This window comes from Macaca fascicularis, chromosome 7 (genome assembly GCF_037993035.2).
Source record: "Macaca fascicularis isolate 582-1 chromosome 7, T2T-MFA8v1.1".
Taxonomy (NCBI): domain Eukaryota; kingdom Metazoa; phylum Chordata; class Mammalia; order Primates; family Cercopithecidae; genus Macaca; species Macaca fascicularis.
This window is the reverse complement of record NC_088381.1, coordinates 159123977-159136870: the sequence shown is the minus strand read 5'-3', so window position 1 is coordinate 159136870 and position 12894 is coordinate 159123977. Positions and strand designations below refer to the sequence as shown.

At 45.8% G+C, this 12894-nt stretch overlaps 1 protein-coding gene and 1 non-coding gene across 49 annotated transcripts in view; both read right to left on the bottom strand.

The window, feature by feature from the left end:
• Positions 1-12894, bottom strand: part of DGLUCY (D-glutamate cyclase) — a 164134-nt gene that overhangs the window by 85974 nt on the left and 65266 nt on the right. The window lies entirely within an intron of this gene.
• On the bottom strand, positions 8907-9035 carry LOC123575008 (small nucleolar RNA SNORA11). Its single transcript, XR_006700180.2, has one exon. It is a non-coding gene; the product is annotated as a small nucleolar RNA SNORA11 (small nucleolar RNA).

Here is a 12894-nt window from a genome sequence, read left to right as displayed (position 1 = left end):
CCAAAGTGCTGGGATTACAGGCGTGAGCCACCGTGCCTGGCCTGCCTATAGCATACTTAATAGTGAATGTTGAAAGCACTCCCGTGAAGATCAGGAGCAAGGCCTAAGAACTCCCAATATCATCACATTATACCAGCCTGTGTAGTAGAACAAGAATAAGAAAGCAAATAAAAATGCGTAAGGCGGCAAGGCACAGTGACTCACGCCTGTAATCCCAGGACTTTGGGAGGCTGAGTCAGAGGACTGCTTGAGCCAGGGAGGGGAAGGTTGCAATGAGCAGAGATCACACCAAAGCACTCCAGCCTGGGCTACAGAGTGAGATCCTGTCACAAAAAGAAAAAGAAAAAAATGTGTAAAGGCTTGGGAAGGAAGAAAAAACTTGCAGATATTATGACTGCATGGAAAACCCAACATTATCTACACAAATAAATTAGTAAAATTAGTAAGTGAGTTCAGGAAGGTTTCTGTATACAAAATAAATATGTAAAAGTCAACTGCACTTGTATACACCAGTAACAGTTAGAAATGTAATTGTGAGGCTGGGTGCGGTGGCTCGTGCCTGTAATCCCAGCACTTTGGGTGGCCAAGGCGGGTGGATCATCTGAGGTCAGGAGCTTGAGAGCAGCCTGGGCAACACGGCGAAATCCTATCTCTACTAAAAATACAAAAATTAGCCGAATGTGATGGCACATGCCTGTAGTCCCAGCTACTCAGGAGGCTGAGGCAGGAGAATCACTTGAACCTGGGAAGTCGAGGTTGCGGTGAACTGAGATGGCGCCACTGCACTCCAGCCTGGGTGACAGATGGAGACTATCCCAGAAAAAAAAAAAAAAGAAATGTAATTTTGAATGATATCATCTATAATAGCATGAATAAATATCAATTACCCAGGAATAAATCTAACAAAATATGTGAAGACCATTTATGGAAAATATGGTAAAACTTTAAAGACATTAAAGAAGAACTAATAAATGGAGAGAGCATGTTCACAACAGAAAGACGCAATGTTGTAAATATATCTGTTCTCCCTAAATTGTATATTCTAGGCAATTCCAATCAAAATCCTAATGGGCTTTTAAAAAGGAACCGAACACGCTGATTCCAAAACTTATAGGGAATGGTCAATGGCCAAAAAATAACAAATCACTTTTTTTTTTTTTTTTTTTTTTTTTGAGACGGAGTCTGGCTCTGTCGCCCAGGCTGGAGTGCAGTGGTGCGATCTCGGCTCACTGCAAGCTCCGCCTCCCGGGTTTACGCCATTCTCCTGCCTCAGCCTCCCGAGTAGCTGGGACTACAGGCGCCCGCCACCTCGCCCGGCTAGTTTTTTTTTTGTATTTTTTAGTAGAGACGGGGTTTCACCGTGTTAGCCAGGATGGTCTCGATCTCCTGACCTCGTGATCCGCCCGTCTCGGCCTCCCAAAGGGCTGGGATTACAGGCTTGAGCCACCGCGCCTGGCCAACAAATCACTTTTAAAAAAAAGTAACAGACAGGTGTGTGTTGGGGTTGGGGGCTTGTCCTCTACCAGATATTAAGATACAGAAAACCATGGTAATTAAGATGGAGTGAAAGAGCTCCCACAACTCAACCCAAAAAACAAATGAATAGTCCAATTAAATGAATTAAATTGAATGGTCCTTTCTCCAAAGAAGCTATACAAATGCCCACTGAGCATATGAGAAGATGTTCGATCTCATTACAGAACTGCAAATCAAAACCACAATGAGCTACCACTTGACACACATTAGGATGGCTACTATCAAAGACAAAAGCAAAATCAGAAAAGAAGTATCGGTGAGGACATGGAGTAATTGGAACCCTTGTATATTGCTGGTGTGATGGTAAAATGGTGTAGCCTTCTGTGAAAATAGTATGGCCGTTCCTCAAAAAATTAACACTGGGCTACAGGCGGTGGTTCATGCCTGTAATCCCAGCACTTTGGGAGGCTGAGACGGGAGAATTGCTTGAGGCCAGGAGTTTGAGACTACCCTGGGAAACATAGTGAGACCCTATCTCTAGAAAAAATAGATACAATTTTAAAACATTAAACATTGAGCTAGCATGTAATCCTGTAATTCCACTTCTGGTATATACCCAAAAGAACGGGAAGCAGAAATTCGAACAGATATTTGTATACCAGTGTTCACAGCAGTATTATCCACAATAGCCAAAAGGTGGAAGCAAGTGTCCACTGATGAATAAACAGATAAACAAATTTGGTATGTACCGACAATGGAATATTATTCAGCCTTTAAAAAGAATGAAATTATTTTTGTTGTTGTTGTTGAGACAGTCTTGCTGTTGTCACCCAGGCTGGAGTGCAGTGGCAAGATCTCAGGTCCCTGCAACCTCCGCCTCCCAGGTTCAAGCGACTCTCCTGCCTCAGACCCCCAAGTAGCTGGGATTACAGAGGCCTGCCACCATGCCCGGCTAATTTTTGTATTTTTAGTAGAGACGGGGGTTTCACCATGTTGGCCAGGCTGGTCTCAAACTCCTGACCTCAGGTGCTCTGCCCACCTCAGCCTTCCAAAGTGCTGGGATTACAGGCATGAGCTACCGCACCCAGCCAAAAAACAATGAAATTCTGATATATGCCATAACATGGATGTACCTTGGAGACATGAAAGACATTATAAGTAAAAGAAACTAGACACAAAAGAACTAATATTATATGATTCCACTGATATGAGGGACCTGGAATGGTCAAATTCATAAAGTTGGAAAGTAAAATGGTAGTTGCCAGGGGCTGGGGGAAGGGAGGGATGACTGTGGAATTGCAGTTTGGGAAGATGAAAAACTTCTGATTGGGCGCAGTGGCTCACGCCTGTAATCCCAGCACTTTGGGAGGCCGAGGCCGGCGGATCACCTGAGGTCAGGAGTTTGAGACCACCCTGGCCAACATGGCAAAACCCCGTCTCTACTAAAATACAAAAATTAGCTGGGCGTAGCGGTGGGTGCCTGTAATCCCAGCTACTCAAGAGGCTGAGGCAGGAGAATCGCTTGAACTCAGGAGGCGGAGGTTGCAGTGAGCCGAGATCACGCCACTGCACTCCAGCCTGGGTGACAGAGCAAGACTCTGTCTCAAGAAATAAAAAAGAAAAAGTTATGGTTCTCCCAAATATCTTGGACTACAGGCATGCACCACCATGCTAAACTAATTGTTTTATTTTTTTTGTAGGGATGGGATCTCACTATGTTGCCCTGCCTGGTCTTGAACTCCTAGGCTCAAGTGATCCTCCCGCCTTCACCTTCCAATGTGCTGGAATTATAGGAGTGAGCTACCATACCCTGCCCATAGTAATTAATATTTATTGTATTTACACAAATATTGGTCTACAATGAATTTTGGAAAAAAATGAAGTTCAACATAGGAAATTTGAAAGCTCAGGGAGAATAAGACAAAATAAAACCCATAGTCATGTCTGGAAACTTGATTTCTGACAGACAGGGAATTGCAGACAAGTGGGTACAAAAGTAAAATTGGGGCTGGGTGCGGTGGCGCATGCCTGTAATCCCAGCACTTTGGGAGGCCAAGGTGGGCAGATCACCTGAGGCCAGGAGTTCAAGATCAGCCTGACCAACATGAAGAAACCCCGTCTCTACTAAAAATACAAAATTAGCTGAGTACGATCCCAGATACTTGGGAGGCTGATGCAAGAGAATTACATGAACCCAGAAGGCAGAGGTTGCAGTGAGTTGAGATCACGCCATTGCACTCCAGCCTGGGCAACAAGAGCAAAACTGTCTCAAAAAAATAAATAAATAAAAGTAAAATTGGAACCTAATTATCAGTCACAAAAATCAAATCCAGGTAGATCAAATACCTAAATATGAAGTATGAAATATGAAGGACGAAATTAGAAACTTTTGTAAGATAATAGAAAAGAATATCCCAAGTTGAGAAAGGTTTCCTAGAGAAGATAAATTCGACATCAAAATTAGGAACTTCTGTCCAAAAGTCACCATCAATAAAATGCAAAAGCATTCCCAAACTGCAAGTAGATGTATAAACATATAACACTGGGACGGGCATGATATTCCATGTCTATAATCCTAGCATTTTGGAAGGCCAAGACAGGAAGATCACTTGCGGCCAGGAGTTCTAGACCAGCCTGGCCAACATGGTAAAACCTTATCTCTCCTAAAAATACCAAACTTGGCCGGGCGTGCTGGTATGTGGCTGTAATACCAGCTACTTGGGAGGCTGAGGCAGGAGGCTTGCTTGAGCCGGGGAGGTTGAGGCTGCAGTGAGCCATGTTCTTGCCCCTGCACTCCAGCCTGAGCAACAAAGTGAGACCCTGTCACAAAAAGAAAAAAACATAAAACTGATATGGAATAATTATCATCCAGAATATATAAAGAACTCTTATTAATCAATAAGAAAAAGACCACCCATTCATTAAAAAAATGGGGGGAAAGCTATAAACAGGCATTTACAGTACAGAAAAAACAGTTGGTTTATAAATACGAAAAGATTCTCCTCTGTTAGCTGGGCGTGGTGGTGCACATCTGTGGTCCCAGCTACTTGGGAGGCTGAGGTGGTAAGATCACCAGAATGCAGGAGGTTGAGGCTGTGTGAGCTGTGACCGTACCATTGCACTCCAGCCTGGGTGACAGAATGAGCCCCTGTCTCAAATAAAAATAAATAAAGAAGAAAAAATTATTGGCCAGGTGTGGTGGCTCACGCCTGTAATCCCAGCACTTTGGGAGGCCAAGGCGGGCGGATCACAAGGTCAAGAGATCGAGACCATCCTGGCCCACATGGTGAAACCCCATCTCTACTAAAAATACAAAAATTAGCTGGGTATGGTGGTACACGCCTATAGTCCCAGCTACTCGGGAGGCTGAGGCAGGAGAATGGCTTGAACCTGGGAGGTGGAAGTTGCAGTGAGCTGTACTCCAGCCTGGCAACAGAGCGAGACTCCATCTCAAAAAAAAAAAAAAAAAAAAGAAAAGATTCTTCACTTCAATAGTAATTAAATACATGCAAATTATAACTATAATGAGACACAGGCCACACTCGTGGTGTTGACAAAAATTAAAATTGACAAGAATGAGGTCAACCGAAACACTATCACTGACTTGTAGTGCAAGGGTTGATTGTTATAAACCACTTTAGGGAAAAAAAATAGCATTATCCCATAGCATGGAAACACCTTTAAACCTTGCAATTCCATTCTTAGTTATACACTCTAAAGAGTACATGCAATGTGGGAAAATCATACAACATAATACTCTACAGTGGTGAAAAATAAACTACAGCTACCTCCATCAACACAAATGAAGCTCCAAAACATTATGTTGAGGCCGGGCATGGTGGTTTATGCCTATAATCCCAGCACTTTGGGAGGCCAAGGCGGGTGGATCACCTACTAGGGAGGCTGAGGCAGAAGAATCACTTGAACCCGGGAAGTGGAGGTTGGGGTGAGCCGAGATTGCACCATTGCACTCCAGCCAGGGCAACAAGAGCGAAACTCCGTCTCAAAAAACAAAAAACATCATGTTGAAAAAAAGTCACAAAAATACAGCATATTCTTTTTTTTTTTAATTTTTTATTTTGTAGTGAAGGGGTCTCCCTATATTGCCCAGGCTGGTCTTGAACTCCTAGGCTTTAGCAACCCTCCTGCCACAGCCTCTCAAAGTGCTGGGATTACAGGTGTGAGTCACCATACCCAGCTAGCATATTCTTATATACAGCATTAAAATAGGCTTCTGGGCTTTGCAAAACCAAACCATATAGTACTTAGAGACTTAAGGGTGTGTGTATATAGGAAAACTATAAAGAAAAGCACAAAGTCTGTAATTTCCCTCAGGTAGAGACAGGAGAGCACATGACTGGGGAGAAGCACATATAGAAGCTTCTAAGAAACTGACTCTGATCTATTTCTTAACTTGGATCGTAGGGACACAGTTGTTTACTATTCTTTAAGTTGAACATATGGCTTATATGTATATAGATTTCACAATTTTTAAAAACTTAAAAGATAAAAAGTGTGTAGATGATGGCTAAGGATGCAGGAATAGAACTGGGTCCCCTGAGGCTCAAGGCAGAGGCTGGGCGGATTGTCAGGCTTCTGACCCACTGGAGAATGCAAACCAAGAATGTGCTGAGAGCCCAGCCCCTCAACATTTGATTTTGTCTCCCTAGCATTTTTTTTTTCTTTCAGAAACTGTCTTTCCCCCAACCCAGAAGGGCTGCCAATCATGTGGCCTTACCTGTCCCATCAATAGAACCACGTGACTCAGGCCGACTAACCAGGGTATTTCCACTCATCTAGCCTTGGTGGTTACTTAATACAGGGGGTGAGCAGAGGTCCCAAGAGAGCCCAGTCAGAGCCCTCCCTGTGTCTTCTGTTGGAACAACTCAGAATCTAAGTGGATTGCTAGACATAAATGCATTGTAAGCCTAGAGCTCTATGAAAATCGGCCTGAAAACCCATTAAAACCAGTAGAAAGGAAAGCAGAAAAAGGGCCGGAGAGTCACAGGGGACAAAGGTGGGTAAGAAACAGACAAAGTCCTTATCCTGTCATTTAGGTATCTGGATCCAACCTTTCCTGCTTCCCAGTTATATAGCCTAATACAATCCCCTTTCTGGATCTTTCTTTCATTTTTTATTCTATTTTTTTGGTTTGAGACAGAGTCTCGCTCTGTCACACAGGTGGGAGTGCAGTGGCGTGATCACAGCTCACTGCAACCTCCGTGCCTGCACTCAAGTGATCCTCCCACTTCAGCCTCTCCAGTAGCTAAGACTACAGGCACATGCCACCACCCCCATGCCTGGCTAATATTTTTTTGTTTTTTGGTTTTTTTTGTAGAGATGGGGTTTCTCCATGTTGCCCAGGCTGGTCTCGAACTCCTCAGCTCAAGCAGTTCACCTGTCTCAGCCTCCCAAAGTGCTAGGAATATAGGTGTGAGCCACCGCACCTGGCCTGGATCTTTCTTAACATCAACTGCAATCAAGTGTCCTAAGTAACTCAGAATTCTGTACCGGGAGCAGGGTTTTGCAAATGACAGACCCTAATATCTGGAATTTGCTGGGTTGAGGTGGGTGTAAGATGGGGTCCCCCTTCCTGACTCGGGGGTGAGCAACACCTATCAAGTGGTGCAAGGTAGCCAAAGCCTCTTCTGTTGAGCCCAGTGAGTCAGACCACGTGCTCAATGAGGCTGGAAATTGGTAGGACTTGTTAAAAAAAAAAAAAAAAAAAGGCCGGGCGCGGTGGCTCACGCCTGTAATCCCAGCACTTTGGGAGGCCGAGGCGGGCGGATCACAAGGTCAGGAGATCGAGACCACGGTGAAACCCCGTCTCTACTAAAAATACAAAAAATTAGCCGGGCGCGGTGGCGGGCGCCTGTAGTCCCAGCTACTCAGGAGGCTGAGGCAGGAGAATGGCGTAAACCCAGGAGGCGGAGCTTGCAGTGAGCCGAGATCGCGCCACTGCACTCCAGCCTGGGCAACAGAGCGAGACTCCGTCTCAAAAAACAAAAAACAAACAAACAAACAAACAAACAAAAAAAGGCAGGTGCCTGGGGTGTGCTGCCCCTTCTTCAGCCTTCAGTAAGTTCTGTGAGAAAAAGATGCACTTTAGTCCCAGTTGACCTTTCTGAAAGCAAGGAAGGAGAAAAGCAAGCCATGAGTTTCTCTTTCCGCCTGGGGCAAGCAATTCAACTGAGCTGAGAACCAGAAAATCATATTTCAGGATTGCAAAAGTCAGCTTCCCTGCCCCAGGCTAAGAGCACAGGTGAAGGCTGAGAGAAGGAGGACACAGTGTGAGAGGGGACAGAAACCCGAAGAAGCAGTTCCCCTGGCTCCCTGCCAGCCACTTCTGCCCTGCGTCGCCTGCGTGGCCAAACCACAAACAGCCTGAAGGCAAGGGGCCAGACAGCCCAGGCCTCATCCCTCTGGCCCCGGCCCAGTGTGTTGGGGCGGAGGCCAGAAGGCTGCAGTCTGAAGGCAGGCTCGAGGAGAACAGGGTGTAGAGGCGGCAGGTGTAGCGGGGACAAGGTCCAGATTCTAGAGCATGACTTGACTGAGTTTCTAGCTCCACTTGGCAGCTTACAGAGTTATCAGTAAATAGACTAAGGTCCTGGCATGGTGGCTCATGCCTGTAATCCCAGCACATTGGAAGGCTGAGGCAGGAGGATTGCTTGAGGCCAGGAGTTCAATACCAGCCTGGGCAACACAGCAAGATCCTGTCTCTACAAAATATTTAAAAATTAGCCGGGTATGGCGGCACATGCCTGTGGTCCTAGCTACTCAGGAGGCTGAGGTGGGAGGATGGCTTGAGATTGGGAGGCTGAGCCTATAGTGAGCCATACTTGTGCCACTGCACTTCAGCCTGGGTGACAGAGGGAAACTCTACCTCATAAAAAAAAAAAAAAAAAAAAAAAAGAGTAGCATCAAGGCCTGACTGAGAAGAATGTACATCAGCCAGCTTTGCCTGGATGTGGGCAGCCAGTACCACACTGGGGTGGTGCATTTCTGGAATTGTTTATGTGGAAAAGGCCATGGGTGGATGCCAGGCAGTCAAGGGGTGGAGTGCAGTGGCTATCTATTTATTTCTGCCCTACAGGGGGTGGAATTGTGGCCCCCAAAAATCTAAGTCCAAGGCCTAACCCTCACCCTATACCTGTGAATATGACTTTATTTGGAAAACGGGTCTTTGCAGATGCGATTAAGTGAAAGATCTTGAGATGAGATTATTATGGATTAATTGAGTGGACCCTAAAACCAGTAATACATTTTTTGTGTGTGGTCGAGATGGGGTCTTGCTATATTGCCCAGGCTTGTCTCAAACTCCTGGGCTCAAGCAATTCTCCCGCCTTGGCCTCCCAAAGTGCTAGGATTACAGGCCTGAGCCACCACACCCGGCCTGACACATGTTCTTTTTTTTTTTTTTTTTTTTTTTCATGTGTAGGGCATTTGTTTGTAGGGGGGTCACAAGCTCTGTGTCCCTTGTCACAATGACCCCAGATTACTGTTGGGTGTGTTGTAAACAGAGGAGGCATTCTTCGCGCCCCCTGCTCTGAGCACACCCCAACACATGTAATTATAAGAAAAGAAGGCACAGACATGACAGGAGAAACACAGAAGGGGCCATCCTGTGAAGATGGAGGCAGAGACTGGAGTGACGCAGCTACAGGCCAAGGAGCTCCAAGGATTTCCTGGGGCCACAGAAGCTGAAAGAGGCAAGAAAGGATCATTCCTTCAAGGCATCCGAGGGAATAGAGTCCCCCAATACACTGACGTAGAACTCCTACCCCCCAGAGCTGTGAGGTAAGAGATGTCTGTTGTTTTTAGCCACCAAGTAAGTTGGGATTCGTTGTGGCAGCCCTAAGAAACAATTACCTGCCCAGCAAATTGGAAAAGGGTCCCCTACTACCCAGTGTGGCTGTCTGATAGTGAACAGAGTCATTATCTCAGACCTAGGTGACAATCAAAATAGCCCATCCTCCTTAGCACAATGTTAGGGTTGCGGATGGTCACATGACCCCAGCTAGCCAACCAGAGTTATCCTTTGAATTTGTTTGTTTTTGTTGTTTGTTTTTTTGAGACTGCTTCTCGCTCTGTCACCCAGGCTAAAGTGCAGTGGCAAGATCTTGGCTCACTGCGGCCTCCACCTCCTGGATTCAAGCAATTCTCCTGACTCAGCCTCCTGAGTAGCCCAGGCTCAGCTAACTTTTGTATTTTTAGTAGAGACAGAATTTCACCATGTTGGCCAGGCTGATCTCGAACTCCTGACCTCAGGTGATCCTCCTGCCTTGGTCTCCCAAAGTGCTGGGATTACAGGCGTGAACCACCGTGCCCAGCCTTACCCTTTGAATTTGTATAGATGTCAGGAAAGAACTATTTCTTACCTCTGAAATTGCTAGACACAGGTACAATGTGAGCATAGGTTGCCAGTGGTCATTTGTCACCCCACAGAGAGAGCTGGCTTGAGAAGGAAGCCAACAGAGAAGAAAGCAGAGAGCCAAGAGTAAAAAGAGGCAGGGCTTGATGCTGTCATCTCTGGCCCTACAAGCAACCCTATCTAAACACAGATCTATCTCTGGACAAACTACCTTACCTAAACACAGATCTATCTCTGGACAAACAACTGTACCTAAATACAGATCTATCTCTGGGCTTTTCTGCCAGTCACTTCCCCTTTTCTGCTCAAATCAATTTGAGACAGGATCGCAGCCATTTCAGAGGGCAGATTCTGCAGCCAGTATGTGTTTGACAGGCTTGTTCCCAGTGCTGTAAAGAAATAGTACTTGAACATAAATTTAATTTCCTCAGCAAGGCCATTTTTATACTTTCTGCAGAAAGGGTACACTTGCCAGCAGTTTTGCCCCTTGAGTATATCGAACAAAGGAGACAGGGTCATTTATAACCTGATGCGTCCACCCTACTGCTGTGTCCGGTTTTCATTGGCTGGACCTCACATTCTGTATTTGTCCCGATTGGCTGGCAACTTAGAACCTTTTAAAAGAGGCAAAGGCAGAGGAGAAAAAAGGAAGGAGGAAGTAACTTGCGGAATGTTGAGAAAGGTAAAAACACCTTCAAATAAGGAAGAGGAACAGGCTATGACCTAATGCTTGCTTGGACCAGTATAAGCATGCCAGGGCAAATATTTAGGCTAAATTGTGGGAGCTAAGAACATTAAAGTACGTTGATTTCTTTACTACGGATAGCAGATATTTAAGAATGTTAGCACAGGTCTTTGAATAAATTTTGCTTCTAAGAGAAGTTACTATTTATTCCTAATTAGATGGGAAGCAAAGTCTTTGAAGAGGAACCTCTACTTTACTTTTTACATATGTCTCAAGTACAGCAGATAAAAATCTCATCAGAACAAACAACCAAGGCTTCCATAAAACAGGCTGATTTGCTTCTGATTAACCACAGAATCAGAGTGAGTTACAACCAACCCCTGTGTAACAGGACACTTTCTTTGGCCCGGGCAACATGGCCTTCCACCAGCACTTTCTTCAGGCCTCAGAGAACTCGTGGTTGAAAAAAGCCATGCCATTCACAGAAAGCCTAATCTGCCATGAATTAACAAGCAGCTATGCCCACAGTGGACCCATTTCCTACCTCCAGCCTGAAGTCCTGCGGAACTGTCAACCCCACAAACCAAATGCAGTAATGCAATAAATGTGGAAACCCCAGAGAGAAGAGGAGGCCTCAGGAGGAGGGAGGTTGGTGCTTCCATTTGCTCAGCTCCTTGACAGCAAATTAGTGAGCTTCACTTCCAGTTGGCTGGGTTTGCTGCTTTTAAAAGTCTGACTATCGGCCGGGCAAGGTGGCTCACACCTGTAATCCCAGCACTTTGGGAGGCTGAGGTGGGTGGATCACGAGGTCAGGAGACCGAGACCATCCTGGCCAACATGATGAAACCCGTCTCTACTAAAAATACAAAAATTAGCTGGGCATGATGGCATGTGCCTATAGTCCCAGCTACTCAGGAGGCTGAGGTAGGAAAATGGCTTGAACCCGGGAGGCAGAGGTTACAGTGAGCCGAGATTGTGCCACTGCACTCCAGCCTGGGTGACAGAGTGAGACTCCATCGCAAGAAAAAAAAAAAAGAAAAGAAAAAAGTCTGACTATTAAAGCCAAATGATGCTCCTTTAAAAAATCAAAAAAACAGGCTGGGTGCAGTGGTTCATGCATGTAACCCCAGTACTTTGGCAGGCCAAGGCAGGAGAACTGTTTAAGCCCAGAAGTTCAAGACTAGCCTAGCAACATGGCGAAACCCTGTCTCTACAAAAAATCAGCTGGCTCTGGCGGTGCACACCTGTAGTCCCAGCTACCCAGGAGGCTGAGGTCAGAGGACCATCTAAACCCAAGGGGTTAAGGCTGCAGGGAGCCATGACTGTGTCACTGCACTCCAGCCTGAGGGACAAAGTGAGACCCTGTCTTGAAAAAAATAATCAGAACCAACCTGAAGTACTGTTACAATGGACCTAAACTTGATGCATTAGGCTCCGTGAGTGAGAGAGTTTAACGTTTCTGAAAGCATACAGTTCATTCTTTCATTCCTTTTTTTTTTTTTTTGAGACGAGTCTTGCTCTGCCGCCCAGGCTGGAGTGCAGTGGTACGATCTTGGCTCACTGCAAGCTCCGTCTCCCAGGTTCACGCCATTCTCCTGCCTCAGCCTCCCAAGTAGCTGGGACTACAGGCGACCGCCACCATGCCCGGCTAATTTTTTGTATTTTTTAGTAGAGATGGGGTTTCACCACGTTAGCCAGGATGGTCTCGATCTCCTGACCTCGTGATCCACCCGCCTAGGCCTCCGAAAGTGCTGAGATTATAGGCGTGAGCCACCGCGCCTGGCCTCATTCTTTTTTTTTTTTTTTTTTAACTGTCTCTACCTCATTTCTCCCAAACTACCATCAATATGACAGTTTTCCCAAACAAGGGTGCCCCATTTCTAAATATTCACAAGTCTGTTTGCCAGGGTCTGCCAGGGCAGTGTTTATTGCTTCAAGATGTGCGCTAATATCAAGTGGCTTTGTAGCATGGGAATATGCTTGGCTGGGCCCCTCTGTTTACTGTCAAACTGATACCTTGGAATCCTGCTCTTATAAATGTTCTGTTGTGTGTTTGTTACTTGGTATTTTTAGAAACACCCAAGTTAGCCCTATAAAAACGGATTGATTCCTCTGTGATGATCCAGGTACTCATGATGCTTCAAGTCTGGTGGCCGTCACTAGTAACTAAGGTGGTGTGGGCCGAACAGAGTTCTCCCCGAGCACAGGGAGCAACTCTTGATTGTCTCTGTGGCTCAGGTGCCTGTCTCCTGCTAAGCCCAAGTTCTCCAAAGACAGGGACTGTGTCTTATCTGTCTTTATAGCCCACAAACCCAGAGTAGTGCCGGGTACATAGTGAGTGCCTCCTTGTTGAACGAAATGC